Source organism: Amblyomma maculatum, unplaced genomic scaffold, assembly GCF_055883805.1.
Source record: "Amblyomma maculatum isolate TAMU_Amacu unplaced genomic scaffold, ASM5588380v1 scaffold_27, whole genome shotgun sequence".
NCBI lineage: Eukaryota > Metazoa > Arthropoda > Arachnida > Ixodida > Ixodidae > Amblyomma > Amblyomma maculatum.
In genome coordinates this window covers 1,178,922-1,206,193 of record NW_028146752.1, presented here as the reverse complement: position 1 = coordinate 1,206,193, position 27,272 = coordinate 1,178,922, and the positions used below count along the sequence as shown (strand labels likewise).

General features: G+C 45.8%; 1 protein-coding gene across 2 annotated transcripts in view; it reads right to left on the bottom strand.

Annotated features, from left to right (window-relative positions):
* LOC146170929 (solute carrier family 41 member 1-like) overlaps window positions 1–27,272 on the bottom strand; it is a 247,126-nt gene that overhangs the window by 181,224 nt on the left and 38,630 nt on the right. The window contains exon 2 of one of the 2 annotated variants that reach the window (XM_084586680.1): window positions 25,125–25,868. The gene's annotated coding sequence lies outside the window, so the exon portion shown is untranslated. The remainder of the gene's footprint in view (window positions 1–25,124; window positions 25,869–27,272) is intronic. The other variant, XM_084586681.1, reaches the window with a different exon arrangement.

Below are 27,272 nucleotides of genomic sequence, written 5' to 3'. Positions count from 1 at the left end.
GCTGAGCCCCAAAAAATGGCAAGGCGGAGGTCGAGAAAGAAACGTACAAAAAAGAGATTTAACACTAGGATCAGCTACATAAACATGCAAGGAGGTAGAAAAAGAGCAAAATGGCTAGAGATAGAACAGCAGTTGAAGGATGACCAAATAGGTGCGTACGCTCTATGCGAGACTCATCTCAGGGATCAAGAAGATCCGCCATTTATACAAGGCTACGTCTGGGAAGGGTGCAACAGAACGAGAACGGCAAATAAACGGTGGAGGGGTAGGTATGTTGATACACACAGGGAACAAATTGGCAAAGAATAAAATCATCTTGTAAAGAACATATCTGGGTATCAGGAACAATTGCCGGCATAAGGACATGTCTAGGGGTAGTTTATTTAGGAACAGGACACCAATGCAGGCAAGAAAACAAGGATTTCGTTGAATGTATAAGTGGAATATAAGTCGGTTTGGAGAAGGGGCCTCTATTATTATTCTGCTGGGGGACATGAACTACCACATCGAAGATCTGGATGGATACACAGATTGTAACGGGAAGCTAATGCTAGATTTCTGTGAGCGACACGATCTAGCTATAGTAAATAGAGAAACAAAATGTGAAGGCCAAATCATGTGGGAATTCCGCAACAGACAGACGACCATTGACTACTGTCTAATGTCGCAGGAAATTTATAGCAAGGTCACAAAAATGGAAATAGACGAAGAAGGGGAGTGTAGTCTGGGAAGTGATAATAAACGTACTAGTCTGCAGATGGGGCCCTTGATGAAAAGAGAAATGGAACTTAGACAAAACGTAAACGCAAAATTAAACGACGATCAAATAGCGCAGATAGCAGCAGACATAGAGGAAGCAATAGAGAAATGCCCCATGGAAGACTGGGATTATGAACAGGTAGAACTACTCATAAGGAGGAAAATTCAGGAGATTAAAGTAGCAAACCGCTGGAATGGAAAGAGGAAGCCACGGAGCTGGTGGAATAAGCAAATCAGGGAAACCATTGAACAACGACGGGCTGCTTCACGGAAACACCGAGAGGCAAAGAAAGCGCAGGTATCTAAGGAAGAAACCGAACAAAAATGGGAATCATATCGACAAAAGAAGCTTGAGGTACAGGCCCTCGTCCGAAGTACAATAAAGCAGTCCACCGATCGCTGGATGGCTGACATACACGGTGCCTCTAGAGGCGGACCAGGAAAATTCTGGAATCCTATAAGATGCCTAGGTAAAAAGAAGCAAAGAAAGCAGGACCGGATTCAAGATAACGAGGGAAATTGTTTAAAGGGAGACAACGCATTGAACTACATTATATCAGTCATAGCCGAGTCATTCAAGAGCGACGATAGAGTAATTATCATCATCATCATGAGCTTGACTATACCCACTGCTGGGCGAAGGCCTCTTCCATATTTCTCCAATTAACCCGATTCTGTGCTAGCTGCATCCACTTTACCCCTGCGAACTTAACCTCATCCGCCCTCCTAACTTTCTGCCGCCCTCTGCTACGCTTTCCTTCCTTCGAATAAAGTTTATTGCTCTATAAGCGACCATCGTCTATCCTTTCTTTGCGCTACATGTCCTACCCATGCTTATTTCTTCTTAATTTCCAATAGAATGTCGGTAACTTGAGTTATTTCTCTGACCACTCTGCACGCTTCCTATCTCTTAATGTTACCCCTACCATTTTTCGTTCCATAGCCGTCTGGGTTGTGCTCAACTTAATTAGAATCCTCTTGGTTAGCCTCCACGTTTCAGCCCCATAGGTGAGTACAGGCAAGATGCAACTGTTGTATACTTTCCTCTTGAGCGATACCGGTAAGCTGCTAGTCATAATCTGCGAGTGCTTGCCAAATGCGCTCCATCCCAATCTTATTCTTCTTGTTATTTCCTTTTCATGGTCCGGATCTGCGGTTACTACCTGTCCTAAGTAGATATATTCGTCAACTACTTCCAGTACTTCGTTACCTAATGTAAACTGCTGTTCCTTCCCGAGGCTGTTGAACATAACATTAGTGTTCTGCATATTGATTTTCAAGCTTACCTTTCTACTTTTCCTGTCTAGGTCGTCAATCATTATTTGTAGTTCATCCCCCGAGTTGCTTACCAAGGAAATGTCCTCAGCAAATCAGATTACTGAGGTATTCTCCATCTGCCCTTATCCCTGACTACTCCCATTCCAAGTCTCTGAATACTTCCTCTAAGCAAGCTGTGAATAGTACTGGGGAGATCGTGTCTCCTTGCCTGACACCTTTCCTTATGGGAATTTTGTTACTTTCTTTATGCAGAACTATGGTTGCTGTGCAGCCACTATATATATCTTCCAGCCCTTTCAGGTACGGCTCGACTACCTCCTGATTTCGCAATGCCTGCATCACCGCCTAGGTTTCAACTGAGTCAAATGCTTTTTCGTAATAAATGAATGCTATGTATAAGGGCTGGTTATATTCCGAGCATTTTCCTATCACCTGATTGATGGTATGGATATGATCGATAGTAGAGTACCATTTACGAAAAATTGTTTGATCCTTTGGTTGGTTGCAGTCTAAGATTGTCCTGATTCTATTAGCGATTACCTTAGTAAATACCTTATACGTAACAGACAGTAAGTTGATTGAGCTGTAATTTTTAAGGTAAGGCAATCTCCGCAAATTAGGATGCAACACAAGATAGCAAAATAAAAAGCAGCTTAACTGACCAATCTAAACTGGAAAAAGGCAGAAAAAACATTTTCCTAAAAACAAATCTACAGGAATAGATGGAATTCCGATCAAGCTGATTTATGAACTTGGTCGAAGAAATACGCAAACGTTGTTAAAAGCTTTCGAAACAGTCAAAACGAATGCGCCAATTCCGGATAGCTGGCGGCAGAGTAAAATGAATTTGACTAATAAAGGCATAGGAGAAAGGATACACATAAAATCCTACACTCCGGTTACCAAAACATCTTTTATGTACAGGTTGGTCATACACAGGGTGATAGAAAGTAACAAGATACTCGGAGAACTTTAGAACAGCTTTAGAAATGCTAGGCGCTTAGATGATAGCCTGTTCGTGCTTACCCAATGCATCGAAATATCTAGAGTGGAAAATAGACCTTTGTATTTGGCCTTCCTGGACATAAACGGGGCGTACGACAACGTAAGCAGGGAACTCCTGTGGAACATATTAAAAGAAGAATGTATCAGTTATGAGATAACAGTAAATATACTGGGATAACATAAGGGAAATTACATGGGCAGGGATAAGAAGTACGGAAGCTGTCAAGGTATGCAAAGTTAAGACAATGTTGTCCTCTATCACCGCTGCTGTTCACGTTTTATATGATAACCCTGGAACATAGGATACAAGAAAGTGAGATAGGTTTTAACCTGTTTTGCGTTGTGTCTGCTCCAGTAGCGGACCAACGGGTAGCGAAAAGCCGAGTCAGATGTCTGGCTGCAGGCACTTGAACATTAGGCGGTGGTCACCCAAGCAGAGACTTAACGATGGTTTATTTACATGGTGAATCTGAGAAGGTACACACCAGAGATCACTCGTGCTCTCGCTGTTAACTTTTTTGTCCCCAAGTACCTAGTTGGGGAATTTTCTATTTGGTCAAAATCACATTTGAGCTCCTGATATGCTGACATTCGGGAACCGCCCACTAGAAACGTCCTCCCAGCGCACTCTTTCCACTTTAGCGACACAATGGCGACTCCGCCAGGGGAAGTGAGGCATGGGGTTCCCAAGGAGGCTTGCTGGTTGTCCTGGGTCGGAACCGCGCGCCACCCACGCGGGCCCCTCGCGCGGGAGCACTCCGCGGGAAAGGAATGCGGTGACCGCTCTTCTCCACGAGGGGGGGGGGGGGGGGGGGGAAGACCCGCTCTCTCTCCTCGGTGCTAACACGCTGGCGCCGCGGCGCTGTTTGCAAACACAGGCGCGCCCGCTCTTCGGCGAATTCGTTAGCGCCTCTGTGCACAGTCCTCCGGACACAAATTGGGCAACTGCTGCCGTCGCTGCGTCCTGGATGGTTCTGGTCCACGTACTCCGAGGTGGTCGCGTGCAGTCTTCTTAGAAAAACGGACGCCCATTTCGACACGTGCACCGTCTCGTTACTCGGGAAGTACGAAACGTAACACCTGTCATATAGATTAGGTGGAAAGGCTGTAGAGCAGCGCCTTCCCGGTTTGATGTATGCAGATGATATTGTGCTGCTAGCTGAGAATCTGGAAGAATTGCAAACTCTAGTTAAGTATTGCGGAGACGAAGGGGACGCTCTAGGCTTCAGTTTCAGCGCAGTTTAGTCGGGTCTGATGATTTTCAACGGCTCAACTGATCAGGGTCTTAAAATACAAGGCCATGAAATACCTAGAGTAGCAGAATATAAATATCTGGGGGTATGGGTACACGAAGGATTGGCATACATTGGAAAGCATGAGCAATCACTTAAGGCCAAAGGGCGAAGGAATGCCGGGATAATGAAGCATAAGGCATTGTGGGGATACAATAGGTATGAGGTATTGAGGGGTATTTGGAAAGGAATTATGGTGCCCGGACTTACTTTCGGAAATGCGGTTTTGTGCCTAAAATCAGAGGTACAGTCGACATTAGAAATAAATCAGAGATCCGTTGGACGATTAGCACTAGGTGCCCATGGCATAACTACAAATGAGGCGGTACAGGGAGATATGGGCTGGGCATCTTTCGAAGTACGGGAAGCTTAGAGTAAAATATTATACGAGGAACGCCTGAGGAAATTGGACAGTAACAGATGGGCAGCTAAAGTATTTAAATACCTGTACTTAAAAAGCGTTGACTAACAATGGAGGAAAAGAACTAGGAAACTAACTAGTAAGTATGCTGGTCACAAGAACGGAGAAATAAAGAGCATTAGGCAACAGGTGAAAACACAGGAGTTAAAAATTGGATAAATTGGATGGAAAAGAAACAGAGTGTGGAATTATACCGAAAGTGGGAAATGCAGATCAGGAAGGCAGATTTCTTTGATAACTCAAGAGGCAGTGCCCTACTTTTTGAAGCTAGATCAGGGTGCCTTAGAACACGCAGCTGCAAAAGGAAATTTAACAATGAAGACGACGCATGTGCTGCATGTGGTAACTCCAGTGAAACAATTGACCATATTATACTCGAATGTAATGGTATCCATCCGGAAGTTGATGCAGGCGCAATCACTGTTCCTGAAGCTCTGGGTTTAGAGATAACAGTGGCCGGGTGAATAAACCGGCGGTGGAAACTAGCAAAAAACGACTGGAAGATTGGTGGCTTAAAAGCAGAGAAGTGACAATTTTAGTAATGTAGGAACAAAAATTTAATAAACAGAATGATGGTTTAGTTAACCATTCTAAATCAATAATTAAGATATAGGGAGAAAAATGAGCATGATAGCTACTGCTACAACCCCGTTTCAAATCCATCCATCCTTCCGTCGTCTGCTTTCCCGCTCGCTGTGAAGTTTTTGTAAGATCTGTCTTTCGCACGGAATGGCAAATATCCTAAGAACGAGGTCTACAACGCCCGTAGTATGCAGTCCGTATCACGCTAGCTTTATGACGGAGGAGTTGGAGTTGCTGCCGCCATTGCGAGTACGAATGAGCTGCTGATACCGGCACCGCGCCGGCTCGTCCGTGCCTGCCTATGTAGCGGGGAAGCGTGCGTAGCCTTGTCGGCCGCTCAAGCGTCGTGAGTATGCGCGACCTTTCCGTGAATAGCTGTCAATGTTGGACGCATCCGATGACGCATGGAATCCGACCGCACTCGATCCAGTCAGCCACCGTCTGCTCCCCTTCCGCTGATGTAGGCGGAGGCAAAAACTCAGCCCGCACACTTACGGACGCGAATTATTTGTCTCTACGACTGCCGGATTCGAATGGTCGCACTGCTGGTGACCGAGAGCTCTTGATCGCAAAGTAGCGATCAAGCGCGTAGAGCACCTTCACTTCTGACGGCAGCCCGGCATACCCCTTCGTCCCCACTTCGCTTAGCGATCGGCACACAGCCTTAGGCCTCATTCTCACAGCCGGTGCTCCTCTCCGTCGCGGCGGCACCGGCGGGGGACACCGCACGACGGATGGAGCGGCGCGATGTTCAAACAGAAAGGGCCGCCGGACGCCGTCAAACCTGTTCGGGCGGGGCTTCGCCGCTCCCACGTGACTCTACGTCAGAGCGCTTTTTTTTTCTCCTGCAAGAAAAAAAAAAAAAGATACGAAGGGCGGCTGCCCTCCCTGCAGCGGTGGAAGTTGTGTACTCTGCGTCTGTACGGGGAAAAAAAAAAAAAAAAAGAAGCGTGCTGTCTCACGTGCTCTAGCAGCAGTTTGGAGCTAGAAAGCGTTTTCATCTCAGCTTTGGTAACGGTACAAACACCACGCGTACTGTGCCAAAACAAATGAGTATAATTATAGCAAGCATGTATTAAACCGCAGAAAGTTATGCTCACTCCAATAAAATTATTCTTCGCAATCAGCACAATCACAGAAAACGTAATGAACTATTCTATCAATAAAAGAATTGTTCGCGACAACATGGCAAGATGGTTTTGATACAAGTATTAAAAAATCAACTTAGAATGGCGCCGACTGAAATATTTCACGCAAATCTGTCGGAAGTCGAGGTTAGCTGTGACGCCCTGCATATTGCAAAATTAAATAAAATCGGCATTTTTTGTTAGCCTCTTGTGCTTTGGTGCTTCAATAGCTGTACGCAACTCCACGCAACTCAAGAATGCTATCAATATAAGCATTGTTCACCAGCAATGAAACGTTCCTGTCGATATCACCATTCGTGATAATAAGGTAGCGCTAAATATTTCGCTATCACCTGCAAGTGCAAGCAATGCGCGGCTTCAAAAGCGGTGGCTTCCTCTTGATACGCAGTTTCGTCACAGCTTTTTTTTTTTTTTTTTTTAAAGGGTTCTCTGTCTTGCGGGGAGATTGCGACCTTTTCTTGCATTTCTTTTCCCCATTGATATGCTTTTTCTTTACTTGCTTTCTTAGACCTCCTCCCCTTGGCGAAGTTTTCTTGCCGCGCCATTTACCCGCTGTTTGCATTTTTTTCTCTCTCTCTCTTTTCTTTGTTCAGTTTTGTCCTATGCTCCTTTCCTCACCTCGCCCATTACCTCTTCTTTTCCCTTCTTCACCTGTGTGGCAGTCGTTTTGATTTCTTCTTTACTGCCTCGAACCTTGTTTGCCACTCCGTACTTGTTTTTGGTTCTGGCTGTGTCTATATAATGGCTCTTAGCTTAACTTGTGAGCCGCATGCTTTACATGATTTCAATTTGTCAAGAACCTGTTCTGCGTTTGGATTGACTTAGGTTGATGAGAAAAACTACCAGATTAACTATTTGCAACGAGGTACCGTTTGCGTAGCTCCAAAATGAAAGGGAGTGAAATTCCAATTATGCTACTTGAAAATAGTGTTACCTCAGCATCTCAGATAAAAAAAAATTACCCGTCTCTTATATTCCGCTTTTAGTGTCGCGACTTCTCGCAGCAGTTCAGAGTTGGAACGCCTTTTTATGTCAGCCTCAGTACAAACACCGCACGTACTACGGAACAACAAATAGGTACCGATATATATCAAGCCAGTATCCAAGCTCAGCATGAATGCGCACATCTATATTATTATTCATGGCAGTCAGCGAAATCGAAGAAATCTATAGGAACATATATAATAACTCTGTCATCAATAAAGGAATGAGTCGCCAGAACTTGCAAAATTTCTTTTGATACACCCATTCAAACATACAACTGAAATATCGTTAAGTTTTGCAGGAGGTCATGTTTAGCTGCGACACCCGGTGCATTAAAAAAAAGAAAAAAGAAACGGCAGCTGTTGTCTTCTTGTCAGCGCGCGCTTCGCGGGGCGCCAAACAGGAGGGCAACCCCCGCTTTTTTTTTTTTTTTCTCTGTGCTCGCGAACCGCCGTCTGCATGCGAGCCCGCGATGGCCGCGCGGCCGCTCCGCCAGCGCTCGCTCGGTCGCGACACGCAAGCCATGACGTTGAGTCACGTGAGAAAAGCGAGCGCGCTCACTGGTCCGTCTTTCGTGGGGCGGAGTCCGCCGCTCGCCGGACCGGCGGCGCCTTGGAGCAAAACCCCACGGCGCCGGCCACCCGATTTCGGGGAGTACTGGCACCATTCACTCCTCTTCTCGGGCGAGCGCCGGCGCGACGGAGGCGACGGAGGAGAGAAAAACCGGCTGTGAGAATGAGGCCTAAGCCAGTGTTGCCGCAAAACCTCCTCAGACATGTAGAAGGCGTCGTCTCGTTTTTAATTTTTTTTACTGCGTCAGTTTACTAAAACTGCAAAACGCTGCCCCCCCCCCCTCCCCCGCCAAAAAAAAAAAAGAACACACACAAAAAGAAAGGATACCACGGCCGTACTCAAGCAGCTGCGCGGCGCGCGCCGTCGCTCGACTACAGCCATGAGGCGCCACAGCGAGCGCGAGCGGTTCCCTCTCGAAGCAGACCAACTCGTCGCGGTTCCTGCGCCGGCCGGCAAAACGTTTCCTTACGTAGCGGTGGCCCCGCCCCGTGACGTAGGCGAAAAACGCGGAGCCGCCTCCGGAAGTTTTAGGGGTCACGCCGGACGTGGCGCACGAAAGGAACCAGTTCCCGAACGGAACCGTCACTGGATCTGAAGGAGAGATAGCCACCTCCATGCAGGGCTTTACTATTGTACCGGAGTTCGCTCACTTCCTTCCCCTCTCCTGTCCCTTGGTAGCTCTCAGGCTGCCATCGCCTCAGGGGCCGAGGGATAAAAGCCGAAAGAAGGGATGTGTCCTCCGCGAGAACGTCCGAGAACCTAACAAATAGCAAAAAGAAAAAAAAAAACGTTGGAGGGTGGATGGGGAGCATGGATGGGGAGGCTGCTTATTTTTTATAGACCAAGCGCTTGTGGCTGCAGCTGGCTCCTCCATAAGCGTTCACTTCAGAGCTTGTTGGAGACACTGCAATACCTGTGACCGCTTCTTATGCCTTTCTTTAATTTCTTCCTTCGTTAATTTTTTTTTACATTGTTTCGTATATAATTTGCTTATTTTTAAGTGGAGTAATACACATGCTCCATATCATAGTTTTAATCTGCCTATAATTAGCAACTGCTCTTTTTTAAATTGTACTCTACTATAGTATGCGTAGGTTATTTCATACTTCTATTTACCTGGTGAACAATTTGCAATCGAATTCCTTTTGGGATGTTTCAGCTACAAATAACGGATTACGGTTGTGACATTATAGGGGGCTTTAGGCATAGCGTAAGGCGTGAAAAACGAATATATTCGATGATATTTATATTCAACGGCCGCATTGCCTAGACAAGCCTTTTCGAAGAGACGAAATGAAAATAAATATGAAAGTGTTCAGATAAGAACGATAAGCGACGTCCCACGACCATTTTTTTTTGTTTTTAATTAGATTTTTATATGTGGTGGGCTAACGTCTCGGCACAAAGGAATGATTCTTAGTTTTGCAAGATGCGGCGTAGTTTTCTCGGAAAAGAAATCGTATACTATCACTAGAGTTGAAAACGTCGTTTTTGTCTTTTCAAAAAACTGCGAGTTTGGAGACCTGCTGCTTGCTAACTAAACTTTTCCATACATTGTTTCTTACTCACCTCGTCTTAGTAACTTCTATTTTTATAAGAACTATTAAGAAGATAGTGAGAGTCCGGAAAGCGTGGCGTGACATGGTCCATAGGGTCACGAAGAGTCGGACACGACTAAACGCCTGAACTGAACTGATTAAAAGCTTGTCTTGTTTATGCAGTTGAGTTAGTAAAAAAAAAATGCAAAACTTTGGTTCAGGAGCAGCGCGCTACAATTAAGTTCATTTTCAACCTTACATACTGGCACGATGCTTTGCGTTGCTTGCACTGAAACACTTTCCGTTTATTGCGCAGGTTATATTGTTAATTTAATGCAGAATTCGGAGCTCTAGACTGCAGGGTGTTCCCCACAATGCCACCAAATTCCACGGAACTCGTGCGCCAAAGCGATTAGCTTATGATAGTATATTTAAAGTGCACATTAACAAATGATTTTCAAAATTTGGTATTGTTAATTATTGCCAAAATCGAGAAATGGGATACACAATTACGAAACTGGATTGAATACTACTGAACCTCGCAATAAAAAAGAAGGCAGGATAGAGAAAACAAGCAGCCTTCACTTCCGTTCTGCCATGAAATTTCCAGAAATAACGAATTTATACCATTTTAAGACACATTCAATCCTTTCCAACAAGCAGAAAATGACTTTACAAGCACTGAGAAGGCTTTGGTAGTTAAATAAAATATAATGCAGCAAGTACTAAACCGAAGTCTTGATACCTACTCCATAAGATAGCCGTAAGCACATCTATAGAATAAAATCATGCATTTTTATATTGATATTGTTGCTTTACATAATGCAATACTTTTAGTCAATGATAGTACTAATCTACTCAGTATTGTTTCCAGAAATTTCGATAAAGATTGAAATCGTGGTAGTTTCTTAAATTCGAATCAGCTTTCCATCTTTAATATAATAATAATAATAATAATAATAATAATAATAATAATAATAATAATAATAATAATAATAATAATAATAATAATAATAATAATAATAATTGGTTCACAGGAAGGGAAAGGCGCAGTATCTGTCACACTTGCTATGTGGACACCTGAACCGCGCTGTAAGCGAGGGAATGAAGCAACTGCTCTAGGTGGTGTTGAATGAAGGTGGGAGTGAAAGTGGAAAGAGAGAAAGAGGAGCCGTAGTGCAGGGCTTCGGAGTAATTTCGACCATTTGGGGATCTTTAGCGTGCGCTGACATCACACAGCACGCGTCCATCCAAACGCAGCCGCCGTGGTCTGGTTCGAACCCGGGAACTCCGGACAGTAGTCGGGCGTCTTACCACTGCACCAGGCCGGTGGGGTTTTCATTATTTTGGAATTTTGGCCGATTTCAAATTAATCTGCAGAAAGAACAAACAAATCTTGAGTTTCAATCTTTTCTAAGATTAAAGAACATAACGTGGCTGGATAACATAGAGAAATAGTTTCAGTAGCTACATTTAATTAAATCGTTCCAAATTCAAGACAGAATTTGGCGATTTTCTAGAGAAGCGCTCAGTTTTATATTTATTGTTATATTAATAAACATTATTATGCAACACTTTTTTGTCCGTGATATTTCGAGGTACTATAATCTTGAAAGAGCAATGAATGAAAATCGAAGATTATCTTTTCAATTTTAATCAAATTTGCCCCCTTTTTTCTGTTTTCGAATTTTGATGCGTTGTGGAGAATGCACTTAGTGCTCTAGAGCTCCAAATGTTGCCTGAAATTAAGAACACGAGACGCATATGAAAGAGAAAAAGTTTTAGTACAAACAACGTAAACGCGTCATGCCAGTATGTAAGGTTAAACATTGATATTTTGCACCATGTTGCTCCGGAAACAAAGTTCGCTATTTTTTACTAAATTAGCTGCAACAAGCAAACATGATTTATTAGTTCTTATAAAAGTAAAAGTTGCGTAGATTTCGTTATGGGAATTTTGTTACTTTCTGCATAAAGAAAGTAACAAAATTCCCATAAAGAAAGGTGTTAGGCAAGGAGACACAATCTCCCCAGTACTATTCACAGCTTGCTTAGAGGAAGTATTCAGAGACTTGGAATGGGAGCAGTTAGGGATAAGGGTAGATGGAGAATACCTCAGTAATCTGCGATTTGCTGATGACATTGCCTTGGTAAGCAACTCGGGGGATAAACTGCAAAAAATGATTGATGACCTAGACAGGAAAAGTAGAAAGGTAGGCTTGAAAATCAATATGCAGAAGACTAAGGTAATGTTCAACAGCCTCGGAAGGAACAGCAGTTTACATTAGGTAGCGAAGTACTGGAAGTAGTAGGCGAGTATGTCTACTTAGGACAGGTATAGTAACCGCAGATCCGGACCATGAAAAGAAAATAACAAGAAGAATAAGATTGGGATGGAGCGCATTTGGCAAGCACTCGCAGATTATGACTAGCAGCTTACCGGTATCGCTCAAGAGGAAAGTATACAACAGTTGCATCTTGCCTGTACTCACCTGTGGGGCTGAAACGTGGAGGCTAACCAAGAGAGTTCTACTTAAGTTGAGGACAACCCAGAAAACTATGGAACAAAAAATGGTAGGGGTAACATTAAGAGATAGGAAGCGTGCAGAGTGGGTCAGAGAAATAACTCAAGTTACCGACATTCTAGTGGAAATTAAGAAGCAATGGACATGGGCAGGACATGTAGTGCGAAGAGAGGATAACCGATGGTCGCTGAGGGTAACAAACTGGATTTCAAGGAAAGGAAAGCGTAGCAGGGGACGGCGGAAAGTTAGGTGGGCGGATGAGATTAAGAAGTTCTCAGGGGTCAAGTGGATGCAGCTAGCACAGAACCGGGTTAAGTGGAGAAATATGGGAGAGACCTTCGCCCTGCAGTGGGTATAGTCAGGCTGATGATGATGAGTGAGTAAAAAATAATGGATGACAATAGGTTGTTCCGCTGGCAGCAGGTCTCCAAACTTGCAATTATTTGAAATGGAAATAATAGCGTTTTCCACCCCTAGTGATATAAAAAAACGTTTTAGAAAACTACGCCGGATCTTGCATAAATAAGGATCATTATTCGCCTCGCGAGATTTTCCCACCACATATAAAAAGTATATTGAAAACAAAAGGATGGTCATGGGACCTCGATATCCATTCTTGTCTGAGCACCCATATTTCCGAGCTGGTTTGTTGAGTTTCTTGGAGCCTAGCTTAACTTAAGCACCATTAATGTCAAAGCCATTGTTCATTTGTTCAAAGAAAAATTAGATGAGAAAAATATCACCTTCAAATTCAGTAGTGGCCAGTTCTAAATTTCATGTGCTTGATACATATGCGCATGTTCAATGCATTGTTATTGAGGAGGAAACGCAAATCTAAATTTAGATCTCCGTTCAGCTGCTCATTTGCTCTGATTTGCGCTACTCATTTATTACTCATTTGCGCATTCAGTGGAGGCAAAAAAAAGTGTCCATCTGCAATGTAGGGAACACTGTCAGCCTGAGTCGCCTTGAGGACGTTCAAGCCTCCATACGATGTCGTACACCATTAGGCCTTATTCTCAGCTGTGGCAGAATGCGCCTTGGATTAAAGAATACTAACTGTTGACATCTTTGTTTCTGCGTGAATATCAAAAAGTTGTAGCTGAGCAGTTCGCTTCAACTGTACATGATGCTTCCTGCTTTTGTTTCTTAAAGAAAATAACAGTTGGAAGGAATTGCTGCTCTAAACATCCTTTCAGCAAGAATTTGGCATGACCGGGGGCCCTATTCTCGACTCACATGGTCGCCGTTTGGCGCCATTTTTTTTCTCTGATTGGTTCTCGGAACAATCACGAGTTTCAAATTTGTGGCGTGAAATTTCGCTGTGTTGAAACGGCTTTTTGCGGTGACGTAAAAATGACGTGAGCGCGAAAAACGATTTTTAGCAGCGGCATTCATGATGCATGGAGGGTATATATAAGTAACTGTGGGGGGAAAACAGAGGTATATATGATAGAAAGTGAAGCACTTACCCTTGCATTACGAATGGGCTGAAAGGAACTGCCCACTGTCACGAGCCGATTCTGAAATCTGATTGGCTGACGTTGTGTGGCGGGAAATACGTAATGCATAAACATTTAATGCTGACGTCAAAATGACGTCTCATTACGCAAAGGGTGTTCTGCCTATAGGGACCAGACAGCTGAACAGGTGGCACCGCCTCTCGGCTTATCGCTCAATCGCCGGAATGCCCCGGCCGGCGCATTGCCAGCGCATTGGAGCGTACTGTTTGTCGTTGGTTTGTGTGGAAATAGGAAATCCTAAGGTTTAGATGACGTTGTGCGTGAATATATCCTCACGAGAACAGAAATTTGGGCTAGTTGTGTGAATATGTCCAGTGAAATGAAGTCTGGCCAAACAAGGCTAGCGAAACGTGGTGCTTTGTTGGCTCCACTGGCAGCTACGCAAACTCGTCGGACGTTTTTAAGTCGATTCATTTATACGGGTTTCCACAGAAGCATGAGTGGCGGGTGACCTAAGTATAGTTCTTTGAAAGGCAAAGGCACGAATCTACGTATTTGGTAACTGTGTGGTCATGGAAAGCGTCGAATTTTTAAAATTCCGCTTGCTGCCGGATGCTCTGTGCCTTGTGTTCCCCAGGAGAGACGGCACGAGAGTCTCGGAGTCGAAGCCGCACTCCTTCATCTGTAGTCACTTTATTGACAATTGGAAATCGAAGTAACCCAACAGCGTAAGTTACAACGCTAGCATTTCCCCGCCTGTGTACAAGAAACCCCAGCACGGAAAAAGAAAAGGCAGCTCCACCATCGTCGTTCGGGCCGCGTTACGATCTTCAGTGATGGGCAGAGACAATATTTGTGCAGACACTTTCGCTGACATAGTCAGAGATAATTGACTTTTTTCTCTTAACAAAAAGAGCAGATAGGAGATATGAACAATTCCTATTACCATAATCTTGTCATTTTTCCTCTTTTCGTTTGTCAACCATGCAATGAAAATGCGCTGAGCTCTGCGTTGATATTCTCAGAATTTTTTAACATTTTTTTGTGGCATGTCCATTTCGCCTAATAAAATCACTAATTTCACAGCTCAATCAATACCGCATGGTCACAAAATCTGCTATCGGCTTCATATAAAAGTCGAACAAGAAAAAAAAATCCAATTTAATTTCTGGAAACGAGCATAAACGTAGCATTTTTTTTTTTTTAATTTCGAAGGCCGTGTAGCAGTTCTTTTTTTCGCATTCACGTTGCACCTGACACGGCTTTAGTATTTTTTCAGCAGCGTCAATTTCCTGGTCCGCCTAAATACATGTGTTTCTCATCGGCGTTTTAGTGAACTTGAGAATTCTTAATTGTTGCGTAGTATGACAAGACCTTTTACCTCTCTCAGAAATTGCTTATATGGCCAATGTAAACAGATTTAGCAGCAGTCTGGCAAGCTGCAGTGACAAAGTTGTGAAAGGAATGGCTTTCAGTTATCCGGATTCCTTCACGTGCAAATAGAAAACTACATACATGGTCGTGCCCCCTCACACTCATCAGGTATCGCGGTCAGCTAGGTATCGGCCCGCAAGTTCGTGGTACGCTGAGAAAGTAGACCACCTTAGCGAACGAGCCATCAGAGGGATTCATTTAACAATAGAATGCTCTCTTAGTTGTCGGTGGCTTATCTTACAACACATCACACTGCGTGTGTGTTTTTTTTTCGATTGTATTTAACAGTTTGACAGTATTGGACTATTGCCTTTAGATGTTCAAGGAGGTGCGGTCAATCGCATTGAACTTCCTGCGCTGAGAGAACGCTAGCAGAATATTTAATTTTTTTTCTTTTCACAACTTCCGCAGCATGTCGGGAAAAAAGGCATGTATAGTATAATATTTTCTAAGTCAATTATATGTAGCAGCTCCGACGTGTTCAGCAAGAGCATTGTCGTATATATAAAAATGATGCTGAGGTGTTATTACTCATTTGGCTTATATTATGATTAAGTTTGATAGTCTCAAGGCCGGGTTCAGTGAGCTATTGTAGCGTAATTGTGCAGGAAGTCCTGGAAGTACATGTGTGTTTGCTATTCTAACCATAAATAGGATCCTGCTTTTGTCTTGCTTGTTTATTTTTCTCCGTTTACAGCTCTCGTTGCAAGGTTGAAACTGGAATGTCATTTGCTATTATTCAACTCTGAATCGTTTGAGCCTAGCTGTTACCAAAAAAGACAGGTGCAGCAACTTTTTCGGCGGTATTTGATCTTCAAGCAGGTTTCGACTAGACCTAATATAAGATGGACGCGCAGTGCAGGCGCAATTCCCGTCTTCGAAGTCGCCTTAACAAGTGCCTAACGAAGGTGTTTCTAGAGCATGGTGAAATCACGCGCGCGGTCTTTTCGCGTATATAACAGAAATACCATGCGCCGGGCGGTTTCAAAAAAAAAAAAATCACGCACGCCCTTCCGAGAACGGCCGTTTTCTTTTTCAAGATTTCCCGGTCAAAAAATACTCCTTGCGATTACTCAACGCAGTTCAAAGCTCTCAAAGCCACACCGCAAAACGACGGGTAGAGACAGGCTCAAAAACGCCTCGCAGAACGGAAACGACTGCGCCGCTCAGCTGCCTCGGCATTCCGCTGTTTCGGCACTCCGCCGCGGGCGGCGCTGTTCCACCGAGGCGACGGTGGCGCCATACAACGGGCGCCCGATCCCTGTACTGTAAATCAAAGATGGGCGCCTCATTTTGAACCACGTGAGGCGGCCGCGAAAACCACGTGGCGAATTCGACGTGCAGTATAGGCGGCTGTTAGCTCACTGCAGTTTGGTAGAGAGTATGGTGGGTGGCGAAGTAAGCTGACACAACTTGTTGTAATTCAAAAAGCACTGAAACGACGTCATAAGGGAACTTTTCAGCTGCGTCAAAAACGAAGACGCAGACGCATGAGGGTCGTAGCTACCCTCCCGTTGCAAATGCTTTGCTCTCATAGAGAAACCCTCGATCCGCGCCATCGTTGCCAAGCGCAGCAACTCAAGCGGTTGACCTGCGCGAGACGAGGCATTTCAGAGAGCAACAGAAGGGGAAGTTGGGCAAGTTGTAGGTTGTTCATGATGGTTGCGTGAGCGCTCTTTAACACAGAGACGAAGAAAAGAAGAGAAAAAAAGGCGCCAGTCCCGTGTTTTCTTCTCCTTGTCTTTGTGTTAAACAGCGCCCACAAAACAATCATGAACTTCAGAGAGCACCGCGATGCTTTCTAATTATCTGTCTGATCGGTTACCTCATATTACCTGATGGGTAATTTGATTCGATGGCGGTGCAGGAACTTCGCGCGACAGGCAGCGAGGGATCACCGAACACTTTCCTAAGCGTTGGCCCTAAACACTGCCTTTTTTGCCTTGCACTATGCACACAGTTCAATTTTAATGAATTGAACAGCCTTTCCACGATGGGCAAAGCAAGCAAAAATACTCACAGCTTCCATTTTAATAAAGCAATGTATGTTCCACTTACATGGCACATGTTGGCTAGCCACATTTGATGTCATATATAAAGTTTTCATTTAATATGCATGCGGGCTCCCTATTTGCTTACTTTTTACCAAAAAAATAAGTACTCCGGAGCACGTCATGACGGTACGCTCTAATCATATGATGTAGTTGAGTGACATTTTGTGTTAACTGCTTTTTTTAATACAACCTGAAAATAATATCCCTTCATTATTTGCATTTTACTGTTTCAACAGTAAGGAATAGGCGCGCGCGGCGCCGCTCTAGCTTCATACCATGATTTCACAGTCATCTTTCGCTTTCTTTCCTTATTGTCCATTTATCCGCCTCTGCACGTGTATAGTAGCCCGAGAATCGCCTAATTTACCTTCCTGCTATTCTGTTCTTCTGTTTCGTTCTCTTTCTCGGACATCTCAACTCAAGCCGACACAATATGTTAGAAACTTAAGCAGACGTGACCGGTCCTCGGTTCTCAGGAAATGCATAGGCTGTGGAACTGTGTTGATATTCGTCATATGGATTATATTATTCAAATTTGCTGGTCATAACGCGGCTTTTCGAATAAGATAGGTAGCACAGCCAGTACCTAACGGTAATTGATACTTTGAGACTGCGAGCGTCGCCCTCAGAGATGGACATTACCGGCTGCGCCGGCACCTCTTCGTCAGTAGCTACTTCGGAAATCTGTCGTCGATTCCTTCTGTCCGACGAGGTCCTTAAACGTTTTAGTTCCTGCATTCAAGAGCCGCTGGTAAGTGAGCGTGAGAGGTCATCGGCGCTTATGAACAGCAATGCTACTTTCCGCTCCTATTCTGCACCAACCCACTGCGAATATTCCATTGCCGTTCGTGCTCTTCAGCTGAAACTTGCGCAGCCTTTCCGTGCGTAACTGTTGCCGAATGTTCGACCGCAAGCATGTCATGACACACTAATACTGCAACGCCACAACATACTTCACTCGCCTCACTGCAACCCGAAGCCTCCGAATCACGGAATGCACCGCACAGTATCGCTTCCTGCAGGAGCACCGTCGTTTTTCATACTTTAGTAGCAGACGACAGCGCGCTTTTTTCAGTTACTTTATTTCTCGTTTTCTTCACAATGCGTCACCCGATTGTGTGCTTACGTAACCATGCACCATCCTACTGCACACGTCACGCGTACGTCACAATTTGAACAAAATGGCAAATTGTCGAGAATAGGGCTCCGGGTCATGCACGTGCTACCAATATTCATTGAAGAACCACAAAAGCCAGTTTTTCTCGGTTCTAAGGAAATGCATAGGCTGTGGAAATGCCTTGATATTCGTCATATCGATTATATTATTCAAATTTGCTGCTACTTTCAGGGAACACTAATTACACCTGAACGAAGACCCAGAATGGCCGGACATCGACTTCCTCAAGCGCTACAGCAAGCATATTGCTTGTATTCTTGGCTACATGTTGAGTGAGAATAAATAATTTGACAAATTGTACTGGAAGCAAGAGTTATAGATCATTGCACATATTGCCTATACCCATTGCATACTTCCTCAAGGCACTGGTGGTGGTATCGTGGTATCTTTTGCAGTCGTCCGATTAAGTGTTACTAGGGTCAGCTGTGCGTGACAAAGTCACATATCTGCGTGATTCATCATATTAAATAATGTAATTTGCACTTGTAATATCATATGGTTGGGATCTGTATGAGTGTACGATATAGATCATGGTATCATATGGATCATTCGGGTCACATTTGCTGATAGCATATAGATCATATGGATCCTATAGCATCATATGGATCATATGTGTATGATGCAATAACCTCGTACAACTTGATTGGTGAGAGATCATACCAAATATCATACACATTTTTTTCAATAGGTCTGCGATTTGCTGTTGACATTGCCTTGCTAAGTAAATCAGGGGATGAATTGCAAAGAATGATTGATGACCTAGACAGGAAAAGTAGAAAGGTAGGCTTGAAAATCAAATATGCAGAAGACTAAGGTAATGTTCAACAGCCTCGGGAAGGAACAGCAGTTTACGTTAGGTAGCGAAGCACTGGAAGTAGTAGGCGAATATGTCTACTTAGGGCAGGTAGTAACCGCAGATCCGGACCATGGAAGGTAAATAACAAGGAGAATAAGATTGGGATGGAGCGCATTTGGCAAGCACTCGCAGATTATGACTAACAGCTTACCAGTATCGCTCAAGAGGAAAACATACAACAGTTGCATCTTACCTGTACTCACCTATGGCGCTGAAACGTGGAGGCTAACCAAGAGAGTTCTACTTAAGTTGAAGAAAACCCAGAGGGCTATGGAACGAAAAATGGTAGGATTAACATTAAGAGATAGGAAGCGTGCAGAGTGGGTCGGAGAAAGAACTCAAGTCACTGACATTCTAGTGGAAATCTTGAAGAAGAAATGGGCATGGGCAGGACATTTAGTGCGAAGAAAGGATAACCGATGGTCGCTTAGGGTAACATACTGGATTCCAAGGGAAGGAAAGCGTAGCAGGGGCGGCAGAAAGTTAGGTGGGCGGATGAGGTTAAGACGTTCGCAGGGGTCAGGTGGATACAGCTAGCACAGGACCGGGTTAATTAGAGGAATATGGGAGAGGCTTTCGCCCTGCAGTGGTTATAATCAGGCTGAAGATGAAACGATTGTTTGACTTACATTGGCGCCAGCCCGAGCAGCCTTGCAGCTGCTTGTGCATAACAGCGTGCCAGCGTTGTAAAGCACGGACGACGCTCCAGCCAAAAGTGTACTTGGTGTCCATTTTCATTCGCTAAATCTTATGAAGGCTGCCGCCGACGGAACGCTGATGGCCGGCAGACGGCGTTGTTTTCGGTCGCCGTAGCCGAGACCGGAGTGGTCGGGTGGCGCAGCAGCGCAGCGCTGCTGGCTTGGTTGAGTGGTTTGGGCGTCCGTCTCGACTGCGGGGGGCGGTTGGTTCGAAACCCACCGCCGGACGTTTGTACCAGAGGAGACAAACGTTATCGTATGGACTGCCTGCTATACCAGTACAATGGCAGTATGCCTACACAAGTGCAGAGCTTTCGTAAACGGCGCCTCCCGCAGGTTCGTCTCATTCCCTCTCTCCGTGTCTGTCCACGCTAGGAGTGCATGTCAATGGATAGCCCCACATCGTGACGAACTGCACTGCTCGATCCCTGCCTCGTCATCGGACAGCCCTTTGTAATGGGGCAACGCTAGGAAATTCCCCGTTTCGCTAGGAAATTCGTCTCATAATAATATAGGCGTCCTTAATCGCCGTAATTTGGTCTGCACAAGCAGCGCCGCTTGCAGCACTGCTCGGCGTACATTGTTACCGGCGCGGCGACTGTAAGCGCGATGTAAGCAATTGCATATGAATTGCACTTCACTGTAGCCCAAACTAGACTCGATGGTCATTTTCATTCACTAAAATTTGTTAATCTTCTCTCTCCACTCGCCACGTTCGCACATAAGAAAGTAGCGCCCAAAACGGCGCACAAAAGCTATGGAAACAACCCGCAAGCACTTATACGCGCCATCCTTCATAGTGAATGCAAGTTTAGGCTAAAGAAAAGCCTCTTCGCTACTATATTTTTCCCAGACTTTCGAATAGCGCGGGAATTTGGGTGAAATTGTAGCGAAGCAAGCGGCTCCCGACATCGGCACAGCAACGAGCAACACGTTTCCTCCGCGTGATAATCTGTTACCGAACTGTTGGTGTGCGCCAACGACATGTTTCCGGATAGTCCGTGTTGACGCGGTATGACAAGATCGCCAGTACGGCTAAAAAGATCAGGTTGGCGGACGCAGTTGGCCAACGGATTCAACAGACCTACTCCGCCATGTGAAAGCAAGCACGTGACAAGCAAAAGACGCGCCAACTCGTTGACGTCACGGGTTTTTGTACACTTGGCATTTGAACGCTATGTTTTCTGCTTTCCGACAGCAAGTAAAAACATGGCAACTACGAACTGAAGCCGAAACTGGTGCGTACTAATAATAAGGTAAATAATTATTCAATGCGATTTGGTGCTTCTAACGCTGTGTTCTACGCTTACAGAATTGTTACGCACTATTCCAATACAAAAATTTGGTATGTATATCCCTTTAAGAAAGATTCTCCGCTTAGCTCTCACGATATCAGGTATTTTTTATTTTTTTTAAAACGAGGACAATATTCCACATGATCTTGTAATAGCTTTGGGCCTGCATAGTATATGGAGAAGAAGGATTGCGGTGCAACATGCAGATCTTGACACACGGCCAGTAAGAGAATACTTTAAGGAAGCTATTGTAAGTTACTGTGAAAGTATCAAACTTGTGGATCCAGCACCTGACTGGCTAGCACATTGAGACATTAAAGTCACAAGAGTAGAACGTTGGGATAGTTGGTAATTTGTTAACAGCGATCCATGACATGAGTGTGTAGAGAAAAAGTACGAAGGACACAGAACGGGTACACAACACAGGTACAGCGCCTGTGTTGTGTACCCTTTCTGTATCCCTCGTCCTTTTGCACTACGCACTCTTGTCATGAAACATTAAGCACGTTGAACAAATTCCAGACATACGACCTTAGTCGAATACGGCTGAGGTGTCTTGCGTGAATATTATATATTTTGAGTTCAATTAAAAGAAAAAACCCCAGCGTCGAGCAGTGGCCAGCGCGCGCGGCTGGTAAGCGGAGGGGTAGTGATTCGATTAATGGTAGAGAGACTTTATGCTTTCCTGCGGCGGAAATGAAAGTCACCATGAGCATAGAGAGGTTTTCGCCTTAAAAACAAACTGTTACCCCGCACCGTTGGCGACAGCCAGCGGGTTGCCCTGAAAGGGAGGAGGTCATTGTAAAGTTTACAACACAGATAGGAGGCAGCGTGCGTTCTGCGAGGCCAGTAACGTATACCTCCGGTAAATCCTGGGTCCCATTTGTCGGCTGCTATTTTGGCCCGCCATGTGGATGCTGCTGCGGCCAGGGCCGCACACGGACCACATCACGTGGTCGAGTGCGCCATTTGCGCAGTATAAATGTACTGCATAGATGTTATAAAAGACGCCCGACGAAGCAAACAGTAAAATCCATAGGCGCTCATTCGTCTGGGAAACTCAAGCATTCGCACAGTCAGCCTCGTCGTGAAGCGAGAGCAATGTGGCCTTCGTCGATGTGTACGCCCAGCTAGCGATGCATTATAACGGGCAAGCCATAGCGCAACGCAAAATGTGAACCTCTTAGGTGGGCCAGATGAGGTACTTACATACAAACGCGGAGCCATTCACACCGAATACACTATAATATAGCGCGTCTAGTACCAAAACGTCGTCAGCAACCTTAGCTTCTTTTAGAGATTAACGCTGCAAGTTTGCTATTTCTCCACATTTATTCAAATCTTCACTATGTGATACAAAAAAGGAGCTCACGTGATCAGATTTGGCGGTTAGGTACTTAACTAGGTTTCATTCCGATAAAACCGTCACTTTTAAGTCAGCGATTGTACGCGCCCTTTTTTCCATGGTCCTGTATCCATTTTAACATACAATACCAACTTTGGTATGATATGTGGCTGCTGGAATGGATAACAGCCATAAAAGGCAAATAAAGTTCAACATTACTTCTGTTTTATGACATCAAGTAACAAGCACATGACTCGAGAATTCAGAGCACAAATCAGCCACGCCAAATTCATCACATCATCAACAGGGCCATTGACACGAACAAAACTTTTCTCATCATACCATGCTATTCGCGCAATCTGTAAACCACCGCTCTCTCTCCACTGGCAAAGGACGCCGCCACGTAGCGTTCTTTCGATGTTTTACAAAAGCCGAGTGTGTCCTTTGTGGTCTCCTCTCATCAGTCTCTACGATACCGCGTTCGGGGACTGAAGGCCCTGAACAATCGATGAGTGCTGTTTTCGATTCGCGTGGCTCGTGTTTCAGCCGGGCAAGTGCGAACTGCACGAGGGCTGAAGCACGACACAGTTCTGCATTGTTACTTTAATGCGCAGGGGCGATTTCGCACGCATTGCAAATGCACATTGGAACGGCATGGCGGGTGACTATAATAGACCCACATATGGACCGTCGACGAATAACATGTTCGAGTGGCGTTGAATCCATTTTGCGCATTGTGACGCTATTTACCACCAAGTTTGGCTTATTTTCCTCCAAACAATGAGATAGGTCTTTACTAGGAAATCTTTTCTAGGAGCGTCCGTGCAGTCAATGCTCCAGCTGTACCATGCATTAATGAGATTTCTTCGGTACAGCTTACCTGCACTTGGAAATGTCAGGAAAACCAACTTGGAAATTCTACAGAGCGTTCAAGCTCAAGCTCCGTGAACCTGCCTGGGATTGCCGAAATGTGCCTCTCCGGCTGCTACCATTTTAATTGCACAGGAGCATCCCATATCTACCTACGTAACAGTTGACGCCCTGAGAGCCCATTTCCGACACATCTTCTAGGTTCCCTGTCATCATTTGGCCAGTCTTCCTATTACCAGGCCGCGTACATCGTTTACACAGACCGTTGATGCGCATTGCGCTATCCTGCCATCGCAGATAACACCCGCATCTAGACCGTCCTCTCCACTATGGAACCTGCATAAACCACACGTGCTTCTTTCAATACCCGGCATCAGGAAGAAGGTCGAGCTATCGTCGACAGAACTAAAACAAGTCACCCTTGAATACATCCATGACCACCAGGCAAAGCGTATGCATGTCTACACCGACGGTTCAGTGAATGCCGTGAGTTCTGCGGGCTCCATGGTCATACCCGCAATTACTACAGAAATAAAAGTTAGGACAATTAATCGGACTTCTTCAACTGCCGCAGAGCTAACCGCTCTTCGTGTCGCAATTAGGCATATCAGTCAGCAAAGTCAGCAAAGCCCTCAGCGGTGGTCTATTTTCACAGATTCAAAAGCAGCCCTGCAAGCCTCAAAGGCGACTCTTTGCCGTGGAGCCCATGAACAACTCGTCACGGAAATACGACAGCTTTATCACTATGCCATAAATGGAGGACATGGCATCATCTACCAATGGCTTCCAGGACACAGCGGCATAGCGGGCCATCTCCGGGCGGACGAGGTCGCACGAACAGCCCACCAAGACAGCGATTGTGTGTTGATCCCCTTTTCAAGGGCAGACGCAGTAGGCAGGCTTCGCGCACTTGCGCGGGAACACACGCTCTCCTTGTGGAATTCTGGTCAGTTTGCGAACTGCCGCTTAAAACCCCTGGACCCTGACCTGAAGCTGCGGCTTCCAACTAGCCTACCCCGACGTGAAAAAACTTTGCTGTGCCGCCTGTGGGTTGGTGTAGCATTCACAAACTCTTATTATTTTGTGATAGGTATGGAACATAGCCCTGCATGTACAAACTGTAGGTGCGATGAGACTATAGGCCACATTCTTTCTGAGTGTCTCATATACAGTGAGGAAAGACTGTCTATGCCGTGCGCTATAGCGTCTAAATGGACGCCCACTGACTGAAATTAAGATCCTAGGTCCCTCCCTGGCCACGGCGTTCGTCTGCGGGGACGGCCACCCAGGCACTTCTCTGCTTTATGAAAAGCACGCGACTGATCGAAAGGCTATGATTTTGCTGTTATGTTACGTGACATGACTGTGACGTGATGTGACATGTCTGTGATGTGACCCCATCACTCACCCATCCTTCTCTTATAAGGGAGTAATTACTCATTGTCATCCACTCGAACGCAGCCATACGGCTACAAAAGAAAGCTACACAGCTTTCTCAGAAACTTCGTAGTTAAGGAAAAATGCGTCCTGATCCTTCTGTTACCCACAACTTTTATATCCACCCACCCCTTTCTCCCAGTGCAGGGTAGCATACCGGTTTCTTTTACCGGTTAACTTCCCTGCCTTTCCTCCTCCTTCTTTACTAGGAGCGCGGTGTAAAGCTGAGCCTCAGTTCGGCGTGCCGCTCGAGATTCTCGATTCGTTGTTTATCCCACTGCCGCGAACGGTGCAACAACCAGCGCGCGCTGCATCGCTGCTCCTTCGCGCACGCGGACAGTTTGCTCTTCATTATATGATAGCAAAAGACGGATAATGAGCAGCACTCACCGGAGAAGCGCAGATGTGGGGTGCAGACACAGCGGTTGAGTGCAATGACACGAAACAGTGTGCACAAACTTCGCAGAACGTCTTTGTCGTGGAAACTTCCTCCTTCTAGCAGGGCGATCTTGAACGCAGAGCGGCCTCTGGCGGCTAGTCACAGACGTAGAGCTGGTGATGATCGGCAGCAGTGCCACACGTTTATTAGCTGGTGTCCAAGAGAGTCGATCTCGATTTTGTGTTTGAAATGACGCTACTTCGCGCCGACGAAGGAGGAGAAATCGATGGGGTCTCCTAGCCCTTGAAAGGTTCTCAGCCCGTCGACTACGTGTGCTCGAATTTGGACTTGCAGGTCGGCGTGGACGCTCTCCGCGGCAGGGACAGACGGAACTCTTAAGTGAACCTTACAGGGCTGCCTTCGAGGAGGCCTTGGCGAGACAGTTTCGGGACAGCGGCGTGTGACTGCTTCGCGAGCGCTGCCCTCCACAGGGGCTCGTCAGTTGGGGACGACGCCGGGTCTGGGGCACGCTCGTGACGAGCGGGCCTGCTCCCCTGAGGCTACGGCGCGAGGCCCTGGCAGAAAAGCTGGGCGTCCAGGAGCCACGGCTTGGCGGCGCGAGAGCACCGGGTGAACGGGGGAGTCAGCAGCCGGCAGCCGTCGACCATGCCTTGGTTCACCGCCAGCACGGGGCACGTCAGGGCTATGCTCGGGACGGTACGTGAAGGAAGCTGCGCAGAACGGGCACAGTCAACCTGCAGAAATAAATGCGTTACCGGCGACATTTAGCGCCTCCACCCCTTTAAACTACGAGGATGTAAGGTACTGGAATAACTTCGGTCGCCTGTGGCTCACTGACATACACTGATACGACAATTAAATCGCATGGTAGAAGGAAGGGATTCAAAGACGCAGCGGGAAGATGGTCAGTAAAATAGGCTCACAGGAAGGGAAAGCGCAGTACCTGTCACACACCGAGTGATTTCGAATGGCCTGTTCGAAATTACTCTGTAGCCACTACGGCCCTTCTTTCTATCTTTGCGCTTTCACTAGAGGGCTCGGCGAATCTCAAACCTCCTGTCACCTCAATAATGGACGACGGTATAGTCATCAATGGAGAAGATCTATCAAATATATTTAATGAACGTTTGCTGAGTGTCACAAAAACGCTGCTCTCTTCCACCGCGACGGCAGCTTTGTAAACGCCAACAGTTTCCGAGTCCATATTTTCCCCACAGCTGAAGTCGTAACAGTACCTCAAGTGTAGCAGTGCAGAGGATTAAAATGGATTCCATATAAAGCCATTCAAGTTTATTGTTGATTTTGTTGCTGTCCCATTAACTCACGTCTACAACGTTGTAACGTTGTTATCGCTACTGGGGTCTTTCCAAAAGAAACGAAAATTGGAAAAGTTATTGGCATTCCTAAAGGCGACGCTACATCAGAGTTATCAAATTGCCGGCCTCTTTCGATCCTGCTTGTGCTGCCCAAGGGTATGGGAAAATTTATCTGTTCGAGAAAACCCGAATTCTTGAATAAGCGTGCAGTCCTATCGGATCAACAGATTGGCTTCAGACCTAAACAGTTCATGGAAACAGTTTTGATTAAGCAAAAAGAAATAATAATTCACACCTTTGAAAAGAAATGCCTTGTCCTTGGCATTTAAGTCGCTTTTTCAATGGCAATGACCTACTTAACCACAACTTGTGGCTGCAAAAACTGGAACACTACGGAATTAGAGGACCCACTTTTTCTCTGCTGGAGTCATACTTAGTCCACCAGAAACAAATGGTTGTTCATCAAGCCTTGAGCCACTTCTCTCCGGTGTGGCCCAGCCCCCAGGGCAGCATAATTGGGCCATTATTATGCGAAGCATATTAACGTAGGTTTCGGGCCTTCGCGCGACGCCCGGCGGACACCATTGACCCTGAAGTGGGGTCACGTGACATGACGTCGCGTGATGACGTCACACCGGCTGCAGATGGGGCCTCATATCGCACCGTCGGTCGCCTCCCGGCGGTGGCCACCATTGACCTTGAAGTGAGATCACATGATGTGACGTCACGTGATGACGTCACACTGGCTGCAGATGGGGCCTCATATCGCGCCGTCGGATGTCGCCCGGCGGAGGCCTCCACGCTTCGGTTCGCGCCGTCGCG